The sequence below is a fragment of the Nicotiana sylvestris genome, chromosome 2, assembly GCF_000393655.2.
Source record: "Nicotiana sylvestris chromosome 2, ASM39365v2, whole genome shotgun sequence".
NCBI lineage: Eukaryota > Viridiplantae > Streptophyta > Magnoliopsida > Solanales > Solanaceae > Nicotiana > Nicotiana sylvestris.
The window spans coordinates 99,674,819-99,690,769 of record NC_091058.1 but is presented as its reverse complement, the minus strand read 5'-3'; positions in this window follow the sequence as shown (position 1 = coordinate 99,690,769).

Here is a 15,951-nt window from a genome sequence, read left to right as displayed (position 1 = left end):
TATAATAAGCTCACAGCTTTACGAGAGTCAAGGGTCCTCCCTAAGTACTATAACGAAAGACTAGCTGAGGAGATAAGAAAGAAGGCTTCAACCTAAGCACAACGACCTAAAGAGGAAATGGTCATGTAACAACAATCTCGCAACAACATTGTAAGCATTCCAAAGGAAAGTGGCACCTATCGGGCTAATGAACGGGAAGTAAGAATTAAAACTAATATTCGAGATCATATGAGTTGTGTGAAAACTCTGGCAAGTGTGGCCACTAAGATAAGCTAAATATGGACGCAACAAGGGACAAAAAGACCAGGAAAAGTAATTGCACACATTTAAAGAATGTTGAGAATGAACGAAAGGAATTATTCGATAAATGATCCTGAGTTACTACGTTATGGATACACTCAAGAATTTGGAGCATTATCTAGACAGCATATTTGTTGATAATCATACAGCCATAGAAGACTCCGATATAAGTTAAAAGAAAGAATTGAGCCCAGGGCCTATACAAAGGATTGAATTATTAGAAAACTGGACCATGGATATTCCATAACACCCATGAAAGGCTAAGGTAATAACTGATACGATGAGCCACAGATCGGAAGATAGCTTAAGCCTACGTAAAGGCTGATCAGAAGGAAGAGGAAACTAAAAAAATTACATCACCCAAATAAATCAGAAGTTTGATTATTGGACCCAGAAAAATAGAACCATCGTGATCGAGAACATTGCAGGATCTCCCTTAAAATCAGGGGTACAAAAGAGATAGAAGATGTGATGTGAGGCTTTAAGGAAAGTAAAGTAAATGTGAACAATGTACGAGATACTCAAAAGCAGAAGGTTGAGGATATTCCATACTTGGGATAGAAGGCTAGAAGTACGAGGATTCGATATCCAGGAATGATAGCGACATCGTCAGTGGCATATCTTCTAGTCAGTGATTTCTAGGTATCGAGAGGTCTAGTTAAGAAAGTAAAGAAGAGTTAGAGACGATGCGATGTCTCGCTTGATGTTCTAATATAACACAAGGAAATTCAAGAAAGTTGAAGGAAGATTACGAGTAGTATAAATAGATATGTATAGGTCGCAAGCTAAAGTATAGTAAATCAACAAATTTTATGACAGGATGTAAGAACGACAAAAGGCGAGTGAGAAGGTGACGAGAATGGATTAGTCCTCAGGAATAGGCCCATGAAAACAAGGGAGCTAATGGATTCTCTATGTTATACAAAGCTCACTATAGCCTTAATGAACTCAAAGGAGTCTAAGATTAATAGCATTTAGAAGGAATGAAATGCTGACATGGTAATAAAATGAGGATATAATTGTGACAGACAAAGAATGACGTTTGGGCCTTTGTTTGAATAATGATTTGAAAAAGAAAAAAAAAGAGAAGGAGAAAAGATTTCGCTGGCGGCACAAAATTAAGATACCCCCATAAGGTGAATCACATCGAGACACTATGAAATATGATTATGGGAATCACTTCGAATATACCCTAAGGGAACGTAAGCCCTATGGGAAAAGTATTTCGTAAGAAGTTTCAAGTTATCTGTTGTAAGTTGTAGATCAATATTGAGGTGAATCAACAATGGATGGACAAAAGTCACAAAGTATGAGATGAGATTAGGCCGTCATAATTTATACATATGGAATAAGCAACGAGAGTAAGCTAGGATTTGGTAGCAGACCTCAGCAACGATAAATTAAAGTAAGTGTTATCGCAGTAAATTCATACGGATGGCTAAACGGACCTATGCGATAAGATATAGCAATATTCATGAATTCAACAAAGTACCGAGCGAAGAACTTCAGTATACTCATAGTTGCCCAAAGGGACATCTTATCAAGTGCTACATATGAAGCCTAGAGATTGGACACACTTACAAGGTGAAAATCGTACAGGCAGCATGATGAAAGTTAGCAACAGTTACGAGATTGGAAGGATTCCGACTATAAGTTGTGGTGTGAGAAGGAGGTCTAAGGGAGGAATGCCCTGGACTTTGGATTTACTCATATAACGGTCGCCTAGATGGCAAGGGAAGTTCTAAAGTATTCGGAAGATATAAGTTATGAAAATGATAAATGCATCAGTCAACATTCGAGGATGAATGTTCCAAAAGGGGGAATAATGTTACGCCTCGCAATATTATGTCCCGCAGTATTATATTACAACGATGTTATGCTCTGCAGTAATATGTTACGATGGTGTTACCCTCTGCAGTAATATATTATGATGGTATTACGTCCTGCAGTAAAATATTACGACAGTGTTATACCCAGCAGTAATACATTATAGTGATGCTACGCTTCGCAGTAATAAGTTACGACGATGTTGCACCCTACAGTATTTTATGTTGAATTTGTCATAAGGTAATTGACATCAGTTCAAGGAAAAGATTATTTGGAGATTATAAGGATTGTAAGTGATGAATAAATTCGTGAAGGTAAGAGGGGAAGCCAGTCGAAGAAAATGAATTTTGTTGAAATTTGGTATTTTAGGATAAAATACGGCTCAAGCTAAAATACTCGGTATTTATGGACTAGTACCATACAAGGTACCACATGATCATAATAGTAAGGCATATAAGGTATGTGAAAAGTGAGTAATTTTTTAAGTAATTTGTGATAATTTTTAAATTATGTGGGTAATAGATTAATTATCGGATAACGAAATATTACCCGGCTAACTAATAAGTGGATAAAGTAACAAAATTAACCCCCAAAAAAACCGTGGCAGCCATGCCACTTTCCAAACAATGACTCCTTAGTCATTTGGATATGTAGCAACCTAATAAACTTGTGTCAAGACATCCCACCTTTTACACTTGTATACATATTAGTATATTGACAAAAAAAAGGGGTTTTAGAATTTTCAAGTTTTAAAAAAGTCACTTTCTTGTCTTGAAAAATAAAGACCAACTCTTCTACCAAAAAAATCATTTGATATTTTAATTCCACTACCTATTGAAGAACCAACACCTAAAGGCACCATTTCTGTTGAAGACAAGTCTACAACAGAATTTCTTCTTCTACCAAAGTAAACAAAGACCAACAGCATATTAGAAACGTTACTGTTGAAGCCTACAAGACGTTAGCAACAAGACTTTTTGCAATCAAATTCTCCTACGAGAATATTATACGCAGTTTTTCCTACTCCATGTATATTAAGGTCCTCCCTTCTTTATTTTGGCATGGTCCAAACTATGCTGAAGAAACGAGCAAATACACAGTTTCTATAAATTACTCTATTCATAAAAATAGTAGGGGTGTCTATATTTTTGATTCCCCATGAGAATTATCATTATCTTCTGTTCATGGGTCTCAGAATAATACGCAGTTGGAAAAATTTATCCGGAAGGAATATTGAGATTATTACATGTTTTTCATGCATTACATATATATGCATTGGCCCATGACCAGATGGCATTATATGAGTGTATATATGTAAATATATGGGATATGGGAAAAAGTTACGACGTTATATACACACCACCACCTAATCAGCTGGTATATGATGATGATGTTGTCCGCAGTGGCTGAAATATGATTCAAATGGCGTTATATACGTGTATATATATATATATGTATATGTATATGGGATATGGAAAGAGGTTATGGTATTATATACACACCACCACCTGATCAGCTGGTATACGATGATGATTTTGCCCACAATGGACGATATGATATAATGGGATGCCCTCAGAGGCTGATGATGTTATGAAACATGTACCTATGCACGACATGACATTCATATGCATATGCATGATGCTAAAAGTAATTTATTATTTACAAAGTTATTCAGACTTACAGGTTGAGTCATGTACTATATATATCTTCCATGTCTCTAATGTATTTATTTATGTGCCTTACATACTCGCTACATTATTCGTACTAACGTCCCTTTTGCCTGGGGACGCTGTGTTTCATGCCCGTAGGTCTCCATAGACAGGTCGAGAGCCTTCCAAGCAGGCTATCAGCTCAGCGGAAGATGTTGGTGCTCTCCATTTATTTCGAAGTTGCTCGTTTGGTTAGTATGGTTCAGACGTGTATTGTTTGGTATGGCGGCACTCTGTCCCAACCTTTATGACATTTATGTAGTCTTAGAGGCTTGTAGATATATATCGTGTACATAAAAGATTGTACGGCCTTGTCAGCCTATGTTTTGAGTTTATAAAGGATCATGTTGGCCTATTAGGCCCGTATGTCATGTGTATATGATGATGTTATAAGAAAGATACGTTACGTTGGTACTCGGTTGAGTAAGGTACCGGGTGCCCGTCGCGGCCCATCGGTTTGGGTCGTGACAGTTGATAAGTTAGGATTTTAACATGTTTTATGCCCCTACTTGCCTATGCTTTGATCATATATTATTACAAAATAGTCCTAAAAGGCTCACAAGTTGTTCTTGATCGCAGGTTTGATCGACAAAGTGACGAAATGTCAAAGATCGGCTCAAAAAGAAGTGAAACCTGCTCAAGTATCAAAGACCAAGAAATATTAAGAAAAGAAGGCCTAGTGCGGACCGCGCAAAGTGGAATGCGGCCCCACTGGGTGGTTCAGAGAGTTGGTGAATCAGGACTAGAAGAAGCGCGGCCGCAGTACATATCTCGTGGTCCGCGGTGAAGGCTCCGTAGCCGCACTACTCTTTTGTGTTGTCCACGGTCATGAGGTTCAGAGAGATTGAGTTTGCAAAGCTAGTGCCATGCGATCCACAGTCGTGGTTGTGCGGACCACGCCAGCTCCCTCCGCGGTCGCGGTCCATTCTACGCGGTTCGTATAGTCCAAGTTCAGAGAAGCAGGAGTGAGCCCAGTGTGGCCACGGTCCATTTAATGCAGCCCGCACTGACCCTGCAGGGGTATTTTTATCCAATTTTTCCAGCCTAGTATAAATAGAACATTTTACCATTTTTTAGGGAAGGAGATACATCAGTGGAAAGCTGCGCTCGTGATAACATATTTTGTAGCCATTTTTGGCACTTTTGCTTTACATTTACGATACATTCTTGTAATTTAATTTTAGCAATTAATTAATATGCTTAGTTCTTCATCTATTTCTTCAATTTCTTTATCTAGCAAGAGTAGCTAAACCCATTAGTTAGGGTTGTGGCTCAACCCTAGTGCGGGTAATTGATGGGTGTTGTCATCTAGTGTTAGATTGACTATGGGTGTTTGCTATTTGGGTTGATTTTATGTTTTAATCTAGGATTGGTGGTTGCAAACACTGATTCAACCTTTGTGGGTTTAACTCTTCTTAAGAAAGAGAGTCTATAACCCCAAAATTGACCCAACAAGGAATTGGGATGGACTCATGAGAAATGATAGTCCTAATTAACGGGTTAAACTTCGAGAGAGTAATTACCCTACTTGAACCCTAGTTGCTTGGTCTAATTTGCCTACCCATTTGGTCTCGAGAGAGTCAATTGGTAAAAGTCACTTTCTCTACCGAGAGGTGTGAGAGTGGGTAAAATTATGCAACGGTTATAGCATAAGCCCTAATTATGTCAATCGAATCTTAGTAACATCTACCCGTCAATTAGCCACCTAGGTAGTGTCACGACCCTAGTGCCCTTCTTCCCATTAGATACAACTTAGCAATATTTTCGTAGCATAATTTAGTGTTAATAAATAATTTTACAAAAATAGTTATAATTTGAAAACCCAAAAATGTTTGAAGTGACATTAGGAGTACAACCACACCTCTGGGATAGACAGACAATCCAACTTCACTACTAGCTCCCTGAGGAATTCGATCCCGACCTTCATATCGGGTAAACGCTATTGCGACCCGCTCTTCCTACCTTAGTGTAGCGTCGAGTTGGCAGTGATCACTTTTTGGCGCCATTGTTGTGGAGCTACGGTGTTGACTATCTGTTTATTTAGTTTTGTGTTTTGCTTCTCTTTCCTTCTTTTTTACTAATTTTGTTTGTGTCGATCAATCAGGTACAAATGGCTCTTAATGCAAATGACCCTCTCGGCAATGTGATAGCTGGGGAGGAGGTAGAGGATCTAGAACAAGAAGAGGTCTTACCTCAAGTTCCACGGAGGGGCCTAAATGCCAATATAAATGCAAATGAGAACAATAATATTCCAGACCCTTCTCCGCAACCACCGAGAGTGGCTCCCGGAGTTTTACCAGATCAAGGATACGCAAGTGCTATTGTGCCTCCCTAAATCTGGGCGGGGAACTTTCAAATCACAAATGTTATGTTGACCTTGCTCGAGCAAAGAGGGTATTTCACGGGCGCCTTCGATCAAAATGCCTACAAGCACTTGAAGGGGTTCGTGGATACATGCTAGGGTAGTAAGTAGACAAACGTGTCCGAGGATGCGTTGAGATTGAGGTTTTTCCCGTTCTCTCTTCGAGGTAAAGCATTGGATTGGTTAGAAAGGCTCCCTAATCATTCAATTACAACATGGGATGAATTGGCGGATAAATTTATTGCCAAGTTTTTTTCTCCAAGTCATATGGCAGCTCTTCGGGATGAAATTCTAGCCTTCAAGCAAGAGCCAACGGAACCTTTGCGCGAGATGTGGGAAAGATATAGAATAATGGTGAAAGAGTGCCCTAATAACGACATGACCGAGGCTATGATTCAACAAACCTTTTATCGGGGCATCATCACCATGAATCAATGCATTGTGAACCAATTGGCCGGAGGGAACTTTATGAAACTTTCTTACCAAGAGGCATGTGATGTACTTGATGAAATGGCCGACACCTCTTCGGCATGGCAAAGCGGAGCAAATGTGCCCCAAGGTGACCCTGCGGTCATCTATTTGCACAAGGAATTGCACGATCATGTCCAAGCTATTGCCGAGCTTACAACAACTATGAATCAATTGGCAAAGGTGCAATTGCAACAAGTCCAAAACCCGCACCAAGTCAATGCAATGGAAGGTGTTTCTATGTTGAAAAGGAGGCAAAGAGGGTAACATCCTCAAGGTAATTGTGAACAATATGACAACAACAATGATGGTGGTGGTTATTCAAATGAGTGCTATGATGACCAAAGCAAAGAGGTCCAATATGTCAATAACTACCAAGGTAATAGAGGAAACTCTTCGAATCAACAATGGTGTCCTCAAAGAAATTGGGGCAATCAACAATAAGGCGGAGGTAATTGGAATAACAACAATCAACAACAAGGTGGTGACAATTGGAATAGTAACAACCAAAACAACAATTGGGGTAATCAAAGCAACCAAGGGAATTGGAATGGTAATAACAATAATTAGGCCAACAACAACAATCAAGGAGGGTGGAACAATAGCGGGAACCAAGGCAACCGGGGGCAAGGCTTTCAAAGGTCCCCCATGTACCAACAACCGAACAATCCACCCCCCTTTCCTTCTCAAGGTACTAATTCTTCCGGGAGTGATATGGGGCGAATTGAAAGAATGTTCGAGCAAATGATGAAAAAGAACCAAGATTCTGATGCCCAATTAGCTTCTCATAATACATCTATCCGGAACTTGGAGGTGCAATTAGGCCAAATCTCTCAAACGTTGAATACTCATCCCAAGGGTGTGCTACCAAGTGATATGGTAGTGAACTCGAAGGGTGGGAATAATAATCATGTGATGGCGGTTACATCAAGAAGTAGGAGAGGCGGCGATGTGAATGCCTCAAAGCAAAAGCAAATTATGGAAGAAGATATTGAATTGCGGGATGATGATGTACCTTTGATTGTTGATGATGTGGTTAATCAAAATGTGAATAATGATGTGCGGATTGATATTGATGATGAAGCCGAGGTAGAGACTCAAGATGCCGTGAACCCGTCTAGGGAACACGTGATTGACATGCCCCCGCTGGTTGTACAAAAGGCCAAGGCACCTTTGCTTAGGCCACCTCCACCTTATCCTCAACGGTTACCAAAGCAAAAGAGTGACAATCAATTCAAAAAGTTCATTGACATGATGAAGAGCCTCACAATCAATGTGCCTTTGGTGTAGGCGCTTGAGCAAATGCCGGGGTACGCTAAGTTCATGAAAGATTTGGTAACAAAGAAGAGGTCGATGGAGTGTGAAACAATTAAAATGACTCATCAAGTGAGTGCCATAGTGCATTCAATGGCACCCAAGCTTGAGGATCCCGGAGCTTTTACTATCCCTTGTACTATCGGAAGTGCAAATTTTGCCAAGGCCCTTTGTGACTTGGGGGCTAGCATAAATTTGATGTCGTACTCGGTCTTCAAGACTTTTGGGAATTAGACAACCTCGACCCACTTCAATGAGACTTCAAATGGCGGATCGATCGATAAAGCGACCTATGGGCATAATCGATGATGTACTTGTCCAGGTGGATAAGTTTATACTGCCGGCCGACTTTGTCATATTGGATTGTGACGTGGACTTTGAAGTGCCGATTATTCTTGGTAGGCCTTTCCTAGATACGGGGAAGGCATTGGTTGATGTTGAAGCGGGTGAGTTGACTTTCTGAGTGGGGAATGAAAAGGTGGTATTCCATGTTTGCAAATCAATGAGACAACCTAATAGCACGGAGGTGTGTTTATTTGTAGACATTGTCACAGCTGTGATAGTGGATGACACAAGTTCCATGATCCATGTTGAAGATCCCCTTGATGCTGTGCTTATTAATATGGATGTCAATGATTATACTAGTAGAGTGGAGTGCGTGAGTGAATTGCATGGTATGGGTTCATATTCATATGAGCCTAGGAGGCTATCTTTGGATCTTGAAAATCGCAAAACTCCACAAACAAAGCCAACGATTGAGGAGCCACCGGTGTTGGAGTTGAAGCCACTTCCTCTACACCTCAGGTATGAATTCTTGGGTACAAATTCTACTTTACCGGTTATTCTTTCTTCTTGCCTTACTAACATGCAGGTTGAGGCCACCTTGGCAGTTCTTCAAAAGCGGAAAAGAGCCATCGGATGGACTCTAGCTGATATTCGGGGAATAAGCCCCGCATTTTGCATGCACAAAATCATCTTGGAGGAGGATGCAAAGCCTTCCTTGGAGCATCAAAGAAGACTAAATTAGGCGATGCAAGAGGTAGTGAAGAAAGAGGTTATCAAGTGGCTAGATGCAGGGGTAGTTTATCCTATTTCTGACAGTTCGTGGATCTCTCCGGTGCAATGTGTGCCGAAGAAGGGTGGTATGACCGCGGTGACCAATGACAACAATGAGATCATTCCCACTAGAACGGTCACCGGGTGGAGAGTTTGTATGGATTACCGGAAGCTGAACAAGGTGACTAGAAAAGATCATTTCCCATTGCCATTCTTTGACCAAATGCTTGATCGTCTTGCGGGCTGGGCTTTCTATTGTTTTCTGGATGGTTACTCGGGGTACAATCAAATTCTAATTGCCCCGGAGGACCAAGAGAAGACCACCTTTACTTGTCCTTATGGCACATTCTCCTTCTCTAGAATGCCATTTGGATTGTGTAATGCTCCGGCGACCTTCCAACGTTGCATGATGGCTATGTTCACCGACATGGTAGAGGATATCTTGGAGGTCTTCATGGATGATTTCAGCGTGGTTGGGGATTCTTTTAAGGAGTGCTTGGTAAACTTGGATAGAGTGTTGGCCCGATGTGAAGACACCAACCTTGTTCTCAATTGGGAAAAATGCCATTTTATGGTAGAAAAAGGTATAGTGTTGGGTCACAAGATCTCGAAGCGAGGAATTGAAGTTGATAAGGCCAAGATTAAGTTTATTTCGAGGTTTCCTCCCCCTGCTTCTGTCAAAAGGGTGAGGAGTTTCCTTGGGCACGCAGGTTTCTACCGGAGGTTCATAAAAGATTTTTCTAAAGTGGTACATCCGTTGTGCAAGTTGCTAGAGAAAGATGCAAAGTTCTTGTTAATGAGAGTTGTATGCACGCATTCGAGCTTCTTAAGCTCAAGTTGACTTCTACCCCCATCATTACCGCACCAAATTGGAGCTTGCCTTTTGAGCTCATGTGTGATGCTAGTGACGTTGCGGTTGGGGCTGTCTTGGGCCAAAGAATCAACAAGATGTTTCATCCAGTGTACTATGCAAGCAAGACCATGAATGAGGCTCAAAGAAACTATACAGTCACCGCGAAAGAATTGTTGGCTATTGTGTTTGCTATGGAAAAGTTTCGACCTTACCTTGTGGGGGCCAAAGTTATAGTGCACACCGATCACGCCGCTCTTAGGTATTTGATGACCAAGAAAGACTCCAAGGCGAGATTGATGAGATGGGTGTTACTTCTTCAAGAGATTGATCTAGAAATTATTGACCGAAAGGGTAGTGAGAATCAAGTGGCGGACCACTTGTCCCGTCTGAAGGAGGAGGGGAGGCCTTGTGACGGCCTTGAGATCAATGATTCATTTCCCGACGAACAACTCCTTGCGGTGTCAATGAAGGATGTGCCATGGTTTTGCCGATGTTGCCAATTACCTTGTGATCGGAATAATCTCGTGTGAGCTCTCTTCTAACCAAAGGAAGTAGCTCAAGCGGGATAGTTTGGATTTCTATTGGGATGAGCCATACTTGTTCAAGATTTGCATGGATGGTGTGATTCGACGATGTGTCCCGGAGGAGGAACAATTAGGTATTTTCGAGACTTGCCATTCCTCTCCCTATGGTGGCCATCATGGCGGGGTGAGAACGGTTTCTAAAGTGCTTAGTTGTGGATTTTACTGGTCTACCTTGTTTAAAGATGCGGGCGATTTGGTGAAGAGATGTGATGAGTGCCAAAGAGCCGGCAGAATTTCTAAAAGGGATGAGATGGACCTCAATACAATTCTCGAAGTGGATATTTTTTATGTTTGGGGCATTGATTTCATGGGTCCTTTTGTGAGCTCTTATGGGAACACTTACATTCTCGTGGTGGTGGAATATGTCTCAAAATGGGTTGAAGCCGTGGCTTTGCCCAACAATGAAGCATGTAGTGTTGTGGCATTTTTGAAAAAGAGTATCTTCACAAGGTTCGGCACTCCTCGTGCTATCATCAGTGATGAGGGGTCCCACTTTTGCAACAAGGCTTTCGACACGTTGCTTTCTAAGTACGATGTCAATCATAAGGTTTCGACCCCTATCATCCTCAAGCTAGTGGCCAAGTGGAAGTCTCCAACAGAGAAATTAAGAGTATCTTGTCTAAAACTATCAATGCTAATAGGACCGATTGGTCGAAAAAGTTGGATGACGCTCTTTGGGCTTATCGGACGGCTTATAAAACTCCGATTGGTATGTCACCGTATCGGTTGGTGTTTGGGAAAGCTTGTCATCTTCTGGTGGAATTAGAGCACAAGGCCATATGGGCTTTGAGGAAGTTGAACTTAAAATGGGATGTTGCGGCAAATCTGCGGGTTGAACAACTTAATGAGCTTGATGAGTTTAGATTCCATGCCTACTCCATCTCGTCCTTGTACAAGGATAAAATGAAGTACCTTTATGACAAATATGGTCAGGGAAAGGAGTTCAAGATTGGAGATATGGTACTCTTGTTCAATTTTCGGTTACGTCTATTTCCGGGTAAGCTCAAGTCAAAGTGGAGTGGGCCGTTTGAAGTTATGTTTGTGACCCCATTTGGTGCTCTTGATCTAAGGAACAAGAATGGTGAATTATTCAGAGTCAATGGACATCGGGTCAAGCATTATCTTGGGAAATTTTATGATAGCCACGTGGTGGCACTTCTCCATCTAAAGTAAGGTGTTGTTAACATGCGTCGTGCCGCGACGTTAAATCAAGCACCGTGTAGGAGGAAACCCATATCTTTTCCTTTTTGTTGTTTTCTGTGTTTTCTTAGTAGTGTAGGTTTGATTTTTGAGCTAACTGATTGTGAGATGTTGTAGGGATTGAGTTGATGCAGTGCAAAATAGTTTGAAAAAAAGAAGAAGAGTTGAACAATCTCTGAAGATTGCCAGTGCGACCGCGGTTGCTTTTGTGCGGTCCGCACTGGTGATGGTGAAAAGTGGTACTCTCTGAAGTTTGTCACCGCGGCCGCATTCCATTTAGTGCGGACCGCGGTGGACCTCTGTGGTCGCGGTCTATTTTGTGCGGACCGCGGAGGTTGCCTGCTCAAGCTTCATTCTAAATAAACCCAGCACGGTCCGCGGTCGGTTTTGTGCAGCCACGCTGGTAGGTAAGGTTGGGTCCCACTGTTTTTCTGTAAATAGAGCCCAAGGGTCACAGCTTACACTTTTCAAATTTTAACACTCAGACCCCTAAAAGCTACTGTCCACTCTCTCTTCTGATAGTAATTCTTGTTTAGCCTGATTAATTGCATCTCATCATCACAATCTGGTGACATTTCATCATCTTTCTTTGTTTTATATTATAATTTCGTTTTGTTTTTCATGCCCAGTAGCTAGAGTCTATTCTTCTTCTCATTTTTATTTCATTTGTTAGCCTCGGAAAGTGTAATGGTTGGATATTGTGTGTTTAGAGACCTTTGTGAACTGGGTAAAATGAGTAGGGACAAGTTAGGTGGAAAACTTAAACAAAAATAGCAAAAACTTAAACCCTAACTTAGTGCCTATTCAAAGTACTCTCCGCGGCCCGCGGTCGCCTTTGTGCGGTCCGCATTACCATTTTGTTTGGACCGCGGTGCCCATGTGATTGAATTGAACCTATGCCCAGCGCGGCCGCATTGCACTTTATGCGGTCCGTGCTAGCCCACCGCGGCCACGGTGCTACTTTGTGCGGGCCGCGGTGGTTGGATTCAGAGAGGTGGTGTTACAGTCCTTACATCAGTGCAGACCGCAGTCGCTTTTATGCGGTCCGCGGTGCCCCAATGCGGCTGCACTACTTTTTGTGTGGGCCGCAGTGGGGAGAATCAGAGAGATGTTGTCCAGGGCCTTGTCCTAATGTGGACCGCGGACCGCGGTGCCCCTAGTGCGTCCGCACTCCTGTTTGTGCGGGCCGCGGTGCCATGTTCTGCAACTGTTTCTGCAACATTTAACTTGCTGCCTGCAATTCAATTTCAAGACTTGTTTCACTGCCTGTGCTGATACTAACTATGTTAGATGTGTATGCTTGCAGATAATGGTCAAACGGCGAGGTAAAGGTGCCAAACAACCCGGCCGAGGTAATTCCTCCCAGGGAGGAAAGCAATTGATGGTAAAACTCACTCCCCAGGCTAGACAAAACATAAAGGACATGATGAAAGTAATCAAAGCGGCTGATAGAGCCCTTGACACCTCGGGGAGTGAGTACGAGCCCTCCCGGGAGATCTCCTCAGATTCAGTCCCTTTATACATCCCATATCCGAAGAACGCCATACATAGAGACACTCCCCCATCTTCCCCCGATGCTCGAGCCTCAATCAACATTTCTTCTGGGTCGTCTGAGGGCTCAGCGGCAGGTAGTGGGGATGAATGCTCTACCTCTCCCACAACATCAATATCTGGAGAGGGTGCTAGAGGTGATGAGGGAGATGGGGAGTTACCGGGGGATGGTGTTCCACAGATTGGGGGTGTTGACCGGACTAGGAATCCCACTATTTGGGAGGATAGATTCGTCAGCCAGGTGGCGTTCCACAAGTTTAGGGAATGGTGGCCGGCAGAAATTGATTCTTGAGAGGAGTTTCATTGACAAAGACCTCCTACCCCTACACCCCAATGTACATAGACAGCTTCAGGCTCGAGTGGGTTGGAAGTTCTTTAAAGATAATTGTGTGAAGGCGAATGAGCATATGGTCAAGGAGTTCTATAGCAATATGGCCCACATCTTGAAGGGCACTAAGGTGACCAAGTGAGAAACAAAAATGTGATATTTACCGGGAAGGCACTAAATGAATACCTGGGGTTCGATGATGAAGATGAGTCCCTTTACAATGAAAAGTTGGCAATGGGCGAGGAGGTTCGTCCGTGGTTAGCTTCCTACCTGGCAATCCCAGGTACGGTTCCAGAGTGGTTGCAAGCAGGGGCCAAAATACTTTAGAGAAATTTCAACTTTGAGGCTAGAGGGTGGTTGACTTTTGTATGCAGTCGGCTCGACCCCACTACCCATGATCAGACTATTCCACTTGCTCGAGCTGTTCTTGTTGCTTCTATTATGGCAGGATATCCTATCAACATGGGCAATGTGATGTCCCGCATCATTTCTGCAGTGGGGGTTGAGCATGACCAGAACTATCCTTTTCCCAACACCCTCACTATGTATTTTCGGGACCTGAAGGTGGAGAAGAGACCTTTTGACGTAAAGGTCAAACTTGTGGCTCCGTTCTCATGGTACAGTTTGAAGGGGTCACACAACCCCAAGGACAAAAATTACAAGCCGACTGCTTCTGCCCCAATCGGAGGCTTCCTCCAGTCAGCCACAGGATGTTCCTGATATTTAGCCCGTACAGGTCTAAGCCCCAGTCCCAGCAGCTGAGCAGCAGGAGACCGAGACCAGTCCAAGGTTCCCGTACATACAGAGGACCAGGGGACCATTCATGTTCCCATGAAGACAGACGAGGCTTAGGGAGCTCCTATATCCTTTCCTCTTGATTTTTTTGATGCTTATTTGTTTAGTTGGCATTAGGGACAATGCCAGCTTTTATTTGTGGGGTTGCGCCCTACTTTTTATCTAGATGGTTGTATATATTAGTTGACTTAGTTTATGTTTCTGTTGATTTTTTTTATTTGGTCTGTATATAACTTTACATTTAGTTACTTTTATCGCACTTTTTATCTTCTCTTTGGTCTGTATGTAAAGTTACATTTTTTGTATATATATTCATCTCCCGTTGTATATCCTAATCCCCTATTGTAAATATTCATTCTATTTTCTATTTTCGTACAAATTTTTCATTCTTAGCTTAGTAGATAGGCTCGCAGCCTTTTTGTTTCGGTTTTGGCGCTTTCAATAAACCCTTGGTTTTCTTAATGCCACGGTTCTTTCCAAGGGTGGAGTATTGTGCGAACCGGGTGGCTTTTCCCGATGATGGATGGCGTGACAACCTTCTTAAGGGTTTGAGTCCGTTTTTTATTTTCCCCTCATTTTTAGTAGTTTATAGTTAAGGGTGCTTCAAGCAAAGCTTCACTTGGGCCTAACACATTTACCTTTGATCCCATGGTCAAAGACAAGTGGTTGTGTTTAGGATGGTAAAAGTAGTGACCTTGAGACTCTTGTTTTGACCAAACAAATATCATGTGGTCTTTCAGGACTATTGTGTGCTCAATCGCATCTAAGGTTGTTGTGGGCCCCCGACTCTATGTCTTTAGCAATCCTTGAGTGTGTATGGTGAGAAATCGAATTGTGAGTCCAAGTCCCGAGCCAATGGTCTAGAACTTGCCTGAATGTTTGTTGAGGCGAAATTTTGAGTGAAATTCGATTTGAGAAGTGATTATAGGCTCTCCTTGATCCAAACAATAGTCGAACAATTCCATAGCCTACCAATAATATAATCCTTAGCTAACCCTTTTGAGCCTTAAACCTTTTTCTTTCAAGAACCAATGCTACAAGCCTATACCCGTTCTAAATTATACCCTCTCTTGGCACCCAAATCTTCCCTTAAGTAATGGCAAAAGTCTAAGTTTGGGGGGAGAGACAAGAAAGAAAACAAAGGGGTAAAAGGAACAAAAGCAAAAGGAAAGGAAGGCGATGAAAAAGAAAGAAAAGAAAAAGACTAAAAGAAAACCCAATGTGCAAAGAATAAAATGGGATTCAAGAAAAACAATAGTGAAAAAGGTGTGGAAAAAAGTAGAAAAAGGAGAAATGCTTTGAATTTCATAAGAAAGAGTGACAATGTGTCTCTCTAACCCCTTGAAAAGAAGTGGAATACTCAAAGAGTCAAAGAGAATTATGCCAGAATGAATCAAAAGAAGTACTTAAGGGAAGATGGAACCCATATAGACCAACAACTTTTCCTATCCTGAACCAAACGCCTTCACATTGACTCCATAAAATCCCTATATGATCTTGAGTTGGATGACGCTCGCATTAGTGGATACTTACATGAGGGTCAAGCATATGGTACTTAGAACCGGACTTGTGACCTTTCCTTGAGAGAGACGAGTGACTTCCCA